We start from the raw sequence: 8264 nt of genomic DNA, 5'->3' as shown, positions 1-8264 counted from the left end.
GTGGATGCGGCGAAAATATGTAAGGCCCGTTTTCAAGCATTACATTAGTATTCACCCGGTGACGTTTTCAATCACTTGTATATTAGTATTCACTCGGCGAAAAGAAAATGAAGTTTCAACGACGATGTTGATGCACTTGTGTCTGTACTTTGTCTGTATTCGGTCTATATGTAAACGATGTCCTTGTCAGTCCTGTAAGTTGACCAAGTCAACCGTCCTCCTGGTTTGACTTGGCCAAACAGTTTGTGAAATGTTGAAAGATGTTCAGTGTCGAAGGGTAAGAGATCGAAGGATAATGTGGATCCTTCGATCTCATCGAAAGATATGTTTCGAATGATAGATCTCGAAAGGTGATCTTTCGAGGTCCCTGCTGATCCTTCGAATGCTTTGTCATCGATAGATGATCCTTCGGACCATCTATCGGATCCTTCGGACCAGACATCATGGGCTGGGTATAAATACCCATGCAGTGTGTTGAGTTTAGACAAAAAAAACACACACCAAAAAAGATAGAGTTTTGAGAGCATTCTGTCCAGAAAACACACACACACACTAGAGAGTTTGCAAAACACATTTGTGAACATTGAGCTTGTAACCGAAACCTTTCATACGTATTAATACAAGTGGTGTTAATCGGTGAACATTGTGTGTTGTGCTTCATACTTGTCTCATCCCGGTTTGCTTGCTAGCTTGGATTCCGCACTCGCTAGTGGGTTAGTATAACAAGGTTTGAGGTTCGTCATCCTCCGACAAGGGACCTACAAGTGGTATCAGAGCTTGGCTCTTTACCTTGTTTAAAACCGGGTTGTTCAAGTTCTTGGTGTGTTTGGACATTTGGTTTTGCACCCGTTTTTTGGTGGTTTTCTTGTACTTTTAAACTGAAAAACGGTTTCTAAACCTTCGGGAGTGTTCAAGGTTGGGTTGGGTAACTTAAAAAGTTGTTTTTAAGTGTCTTTGTGTTTTCCGGCGAAAATTCCGGTTAAAGTTCCGGTGACTGGTTTTAGGATAAGGTTATCCTTTTTGGGCAACCTTTTCAAAGTTGGTGGGAAAGTTAGGCCTGCACATACCGTCTTGCCGAAAGTTGACTTACCAACCCATCACCTTTTCACCAACCTGTCACATCAGCGTCAGTGTGTCAGAATCTCTCGAAAGATATCTTTCGACATCGAAAGACCATCTTTCGATCAAGGAAGGCTCGAAAGATTGTCATCCTTCGACCCATCCTTCGAAGTCTGAAACATATCTTTCGATCAAGGAATCTATTCGAAAGACAGGTGTCCGAAAGATAAGGATTTAACTCGAAAGATAAGGATCTTTCAAAGTGTGAATCCTTCGAGTTCTTGAATCTTTCGAAACCATTGTTCGAGATTCAACAGTGATATTTCGAGCACTGTTGATCCTTCGAACAAGATTTGATCTTTCGATTGTGGTCTGTTTATTGTTAACAAGTTTCTGTGATTTCAGATCTTTCGAACAGGATCCTTCGGCTGTGTGATCTTTCGGAATATTAACTTAGCATTTATTTTGCTTATTAATCATGAATCCGAGTTGGTGGAATCCTGCCCCAGACAGTGGAAAATATACCAGTTCTGGTGTCACTCCCTCATGGTGGGGTACACCGGCGCCAGACAGTGGAAAATACACGTCTACAAGTCTATCGCCTTCATGGGCCGAGTCTCCGGTATCGACATCTTCTCAGGGAAATCAATGGGCATTGGTATCGAATCAAACTCCGAGTATCCAAAGTATCTTACTGAGCGAAAGCGAAACAGGAAGTTTGAATCGACCTCCAAAGCTGATGCATTTAAACGAGTATCCGGGTTGGGCTGATAGATTCCGTACATATGTTTTGGGTCAAAATACAGAGCTGTGGATACGTTTCACCACAGACTTTGATCAAGCTACCGAGGTCGCTGCTTCAACAACTGCTAGTTTTGCCGATCTTCCAGAGGATCAGAAGAAAATATATGATCTGGAGAAGAAAGCCTACGCCATTCTCACTCAGGCGTTAAGCAAAGACATCTATCATCAATTTGTCAGCTTCAAGACTACGAAGAAGCTGTGGGACGGTTTGAAAACCAGGGGAGTAGGGAATGAAGCAACACGTCAATTGCGTCATGATCTGCTCAAGAAAGAATTCGACTGTTTCATGTGTTTAGATAAGGAGTCTTTGGGAGACATGACAAGTCGGTTTTATCATTTGCTTACTGAGCTGAATAATTTTGGTGTGACGACAACTCAAGCAGAAGTGGTGAAAAAGTTTGCTGATGCTTTGCCTCCCCAATGGAGTAGTTTCTTGGAAATCCTGAAGTATAACGGAGTGTTGAAAACTACAAATATCAACGACTTCGTGCAGCTTCTGGAAAACAAGGATCAGGAGGAAACATTAAAGGCGAAGAGAGTTCCATTGCCACAAAATCCAGAAATGTATTGTGGAACTTCCAATACTTCGTCTGCAAGAACAGGTCCACATGCTCCTTTGCAAACGGCATTTGTCACAAGCACGGATATGTATGGCAATCCGGTGCAAGTTCCTGTAAAGCCACCTCCTACCACAGATATGTATGGAAATCCAATACAACCACCTCCTCCTCCTCCTGCTCAACAACAACGTGCATGTTATGGAGGAACTTCATCTGCTGGTCAACAATCAAAGCCAAGTACCGTACAGCTCGACACGTCAAGCTTCTCTAAAATCAGTGTAGAAGTAGCTAAGGAACACATGGAGCTGCTTAACACTGTAGTGAGCGCGTACTGTGGGTTAATAGAAGGTCAGATTGGCAACATTAATCTGACACAAGAAGATTACAGGCAGATTGATAAGGAAGAGATGGACTTGATGGATATCAAGTGGGCCTTTGCGAGTGCTGTGAGAAGAGCAAAGGATTGGATGGAAAGTACTGGCAGAACCAGCTTGGAAAGTAAGAGAGACACCAAGTATGGGTTCGATAAACAGGCAGTGAAGTGCTTTAACTGTGGTGAACGGGGTCACTTTAAAAGGGAGTGCACTAAGCCAGCTCAACACGGGAATCAAAACCCCTTCAGAAACCAAGGCAACCAGCAGAACAGAAACAATGATCGTACAATGGTACCCGTCAACAACCAAACCAACCGGGCACTTGCAGTTCAGGTGGATGAAGGTTGTGACTGGTCAATCCAGTTGGGTGGTGATGCTCCCGATGGAACAGCATGTTTTGCTCAGGTTGTGGAGGAGTTAGTTCACACCAGTGGTGGAGAATCTTCTGCCAGTGGTGGTGAATTGTCTGAAGATGAAGACTCGTCTGGGTACAGCAGGAGTGTTGATGAAGAATCATCCAATTCTGGTGATGATCATGTGGGTGAGACATCTAATGTTTCGGATGATGCTGACTTTGATGAACTTTTGGAGGAAGCTGCAGCAGAAACTCAAAGAAGATCTATTCTGGTGGATCAAGCTGCTTATACTTCGTCTTCTCTCCATTCAGCCTTTATGGCTAATGTCGACGGTTCATCAAGTCAGGTATGTGTCGATGAACCCACTGCTGTTAATTGTGATGAATGTACTAGGTTGCATGCTAGATGTGCTGATATGGAGAAAAGTATGTCTGAGTTGCAAGACAAACATGATGCTTTACAAGCTAGTTTGTTTGACTTGCAAGACAAACATACTACTGTGAATGAGAATTTGAGTGACTTGCAAAGTAAGCATGACGCTTTGCAAGAAAAGTATGATGTGACTTTCCTCCACAATCAGAAATTGACTGTGGACCTTTCCAAATGCACAGAAGCCAACATGTTTTACGAAAACCATGAAAAAGAATTTAAGTCAATGATTGAGACATTAAAGAAAGATAAAACTGAATTGACTAAAATGGTTTCCAGAAAACAAACGGACATTAATTTGTATATCTCTCGTCTTGAGACAATGCAAAAAGAAATGGTCTGTGTAAAAACGGAAAGTGAGGCAATCCAACTCAAGCTGGATAGCTATTTGAGTTCTAGCTATGTGTTGGATCACATCATTGATGTCCAAAAGGAGAAAAGGGACATGACGTGCTTGGGATATAAGAAATGTCCACCTCCTGTGAGACACAATTATGATGCCATGCCAGATGAGGAGGACAGAGTGTTATTTGAACCTTCTGTGCCTCTAGATGTTAAGGAGTTTGCTGCAGGACTCGGATACCAAAAGGAAGTATCCTCAGATTCAGATGTGTCAGCAGATACATTTGTAAGTGCCGAACAGAATCAAGATCCTCCAGTTGTGATTGAGGATGCTGATTCTTCTGATGATGAATCTGATGATACTGTCCCAGCAAAGTCTGATGCGGTAACCAAAAATGAGGACATACCTCTCGAGAATCACATTCTATGTGATCCCCCTGCAGAACCCGCTAAGACTGTTGCAACTGAGTCCAAATCTGCAGAAGAGCCGGAGAGTGTGAATTTGCTGTACACTCTAGTTGGTGATGATAAAATTTACTCAGACAAAGATTTTCCCATTAAGAATGTTAATCAATCCTTAATCTGTAAAGTCTTTGAAAATTCGACAAGTAAGTTTTTGGGAAAGACAGGACCACGTGTTACAGTTACACAGTGTCCTCCTATTCCAAAGGCTGAAATTCGAAAACAATTTGGAAACAAGAAATTACCAACGGTGCCAAAACAGCAAAATCACACCAAGCCCAAAGGAAAATCACCGGCTCAAACTCAAAAGAAGCCGAATCAGAAGAAAAACAAGAATGTAAACTTTGTGAAATCAACGGGAACGGACAAAATTGAAACGTTTGAAAATAAATCTAACTTAGATTTTGTCAAGAAAGCTACTGTTTTGAAAAGAAATGAACAAAACAGTTCACAGCCTAGTACCTCGGGTTCACAAAGTTCAACATCATCGGCTAAGCGATCACATGATACTTCGGGGTTTGTAGAACGAAGATCATGTTTTGAGTGTGGAACAATTGGACATATCATTCGAAATTGTCCATATCTTCATAAGCAAAAAGAAAAGGTTGATGTTCCCCGTGACCACAATGACCGTAAGCGATCTGTTTCTATAAAACAAGATCCCCGCCTTGCAAAAGAAAGGGAGAAGAAACAGAAACGCCAACAGGTCAAGAAGATTGAAAAAGCAATTAAAATCGATGTGGTTCAAAAACAATCTGTTGCTGTAAAACCAGACAATTCTAAAACTTCAAACAATCAAGAAGTTAAAATTTTAAAGAAAGACACTGGTAAAACAAAACAGACCTGGAAACCTAAATCGGTTACTGAATCAGGGGGACCATCACAATTCACCAACCATCAAAGACAAGAAGTTATTGTCATTGATGAAAATGGAAGACCCAAGACCACAATGGCTTGGGTCCCCATCTCCAACTAATTCATTTGAGTTCATGTGCAGGGTGCTTCAGGAGGAACTGTCAGTAGTCATTGGATTGTTGATAGTGGGGCATCCAGGCACATGACAGGCGACATGAAGCTTCTCTACGACGTTAAATCTATTAGAGGAGGTTATGTTGCTTTTGCTGGAGATAAAGGTGGATATATAACGGGTGAAGGAATGATTTCCAACGGGATTGTCAGCTTTGACAAGATCAACTTTGTGCAACAACTTGATCACAATCTTCTTAGTGTTTCTCAAATTTGTGACAAGCAATTTTCAGTACACTTTGATGCTAATGGATGTTATGTGCTGAAGCCGGGCTTCAAAATTCCAAAAGAATGGATTCTCTTGTCGGCTCCAAGGATAAATGATTTGTACGTCCTTGACATGAGCCAAGCTATTACTACGTCTGCACAAGCAACTTGTTTCGTTTCCAAAGCCACAGAAAAAGACACTATCTCTTGGCACAGACGAATGGGTCACATTCACTTACGCAAAATGAATCATTTGGTATCAAATGAGTTGGTGAATGGTGTTCCTCTCAAAAATTTCCATCTTCAAGACGTCTGTGTTTCGTGCCAGAAAGGAAAGCAAACAAAGAAGAAGCACCCTACAAAGAAGATTAACACGGTGGCAGTTCCTCTTGAACGTTTGCACATGGATTTGTTCGGTCCTGTCAAGCACAAGAGTATTCGGGGTGATCAATACTGCCTCGTGATTACAGATGATTATTCTAGATTTTCTTGGGTAGCGTTCATGGCACACAAGAGTGAAACCTTTGGCATTATCAAAAACTTGATCATTCAGATTGAGAATTTGTATAAGTTGAAGGTTAGACGGATACGTAGCGACAATGGTACTGAATTTAAAAATCATTCCATGGCGGAGTTCTGCACTTCAAAGGGTATTCTACATGAGTTTAGTGCAGCTTATACTCCTCAACAGAATGGTGTCGCTGAACGTAAGAACCGCACATTGATCGAGACTGCTAGGACAATGTTGGTAGAGTCGCAGCTACCCATTCCATTCTGGACTGAAGCTGTGGCCTCTGCATGTTATACATTGAACAGAGTCCTTACAGTCAAAAGGCACAACAAGACCTGCTTTGAGCTTCTTCAAAAACGGAAACCAGATTTGTCTTATCTAGAACCGTTTGGAGCTCCATGCACAATCATCGATCCTAATGGAAAGTTTGGGGCAAAAGCAATTGATGGATACTTTCTTGGGTATGCCACCCCTAACTTACGAGTCTGGAATCTAGAGACTAAAAGGGTCGAGGAATGGTCTGAGGTCAGAGTACAAAGGCACACTTTGCCAGTCAAAAATCCGGGTCAACCTTGGATGTTTGAGTACGATGACTTCTTCAATTCGATCAATGTTGAAGCTGTTGAAGAAAATGCTGCGGCTAGAATGTTTTTCGAGAGTGACAATGCAACAGTTTCACCGGTGGTTCGTCCAATTCTTGTTAATCAAGAACCATCTTCTTCGGTGAACAATAATACTCTCAACAATGAGGATTTTCATGATGCAAACGAATTGAACGAATCTTCAGAGGATGATGAATTTGTAGATGCAGATCAAGAAGCCCCAACAACAGCAGTTCATGGTACTTCAGAGGGTACTCCTCCAGTGGATGCCCATAGAACAGCTGAGGCTACTGCATCATCCTCTTCGTCAATTCCGGGCCTTGAATTGGTTGTTGATCTTAATCTCAACAACCTGGGTATAAATGTTCCAGTTCCAGATAATCCAGATACAAGGATTCATAATACCCATCCTCAACAAAACATCATTGGAAATGTGCAAAGTGGCGTTCAAACAAGAAACATGTTGCGAAACAACAACAATGCAGGCTTGTATGCAGCTATTCGAGAATCTGGGCAACAAAACGATTGGTCCTTCGCGTGTTATGTCTCACAGGAAGAACCAAGAACGTGGAAAGAAGCCTTGAAGGATAATGCTTGGGTTGAAGCAATGCAGGAAGAACTGCAACAATTCCAGAAGCTGGGTGTCTAGAAACTAGTAGATAAACCTGCTGGATACAAGAAGATTGGTACCCGTTGGGTTTTCAAATGCAAAAAGGATGACCGTGGAGTTGTTATCCGAAACAAAGCACGTTTAGTCGTTCAAGGTTTTCGTCAGATTGAAGGGATCGACTACAACGAAGTCTATGCACCAGTGGCACGTCTCGAAGCAATTCGAATCTTTCTAGCCTATGCGTCCTTCAAAGGATTCAAGGTTTATCAGATGGATGTGAAAAGTGCATTCTTACATGGTGTGGTTGAAGAAGAGGTGTACGTCGAACAGCCTCCAGGTTTTGAAGATCCTATCCATCCCGATCGGGTTTGGTTGCTCAACAAAGCTCTTTATGGTCTTCATCAAGCACCGCGAGCTTGGTATGCAACCTTATCTCACTATCTGCTGGAGAACGGTTTTCGTAGAGGTCTTATCGACTGTACACTTTTCATCAAAGAACAAGATGGAGATCTTCTTCTGGTACAGGTATACGTTGATGATATTATTTTTGGTTCTACTAATGATGTCTTGTGTAGGGAATTCGAGCGCATTATGCAGGATAAATTCGAGATGAGTGCTATGGGAGAAATGACCTTCTTCTTGGGCCTACAAGTACAACAAACAGAGTCTGGGATATTCATCCATCAGACTAAATATGTTGGTGACATCTTGAGCCGATTCCAGATGTCTGATGCAACGCCCATTGGTACCCCATTGCCAACAAATCACGGAATTACTCCTAACTTGAAGGGAGAAGCTGTTAGCCCCTCAAACTATCGCGCAATGATTGGATCTCTTATGTACCTCACAGCATCAAAGCCAGACATAATGTACCCAACGTCCTGCTTGCCAGATATCAAGTTAACCCGAAGGCCTCACATCT

The sequence above is a fragment of the Helianthus annuus genome, chromosome 17 (assembly GCF_002127325.2).
Source record: "Helianthus annuus cultivar XRQ/B chromosome 17, HanXRQr2.0-SUNRISE, whole genome shotgun sequence".
Lineage (NCBI taxonomy): Eukaryota > Viridiplantae > Streptophyta > Magnoliopsida > Asterales > Asteraceae > Helianthus > Helianthus annuus.
This window is presented reverse-complemented; position numbering follows the sequence as displayed.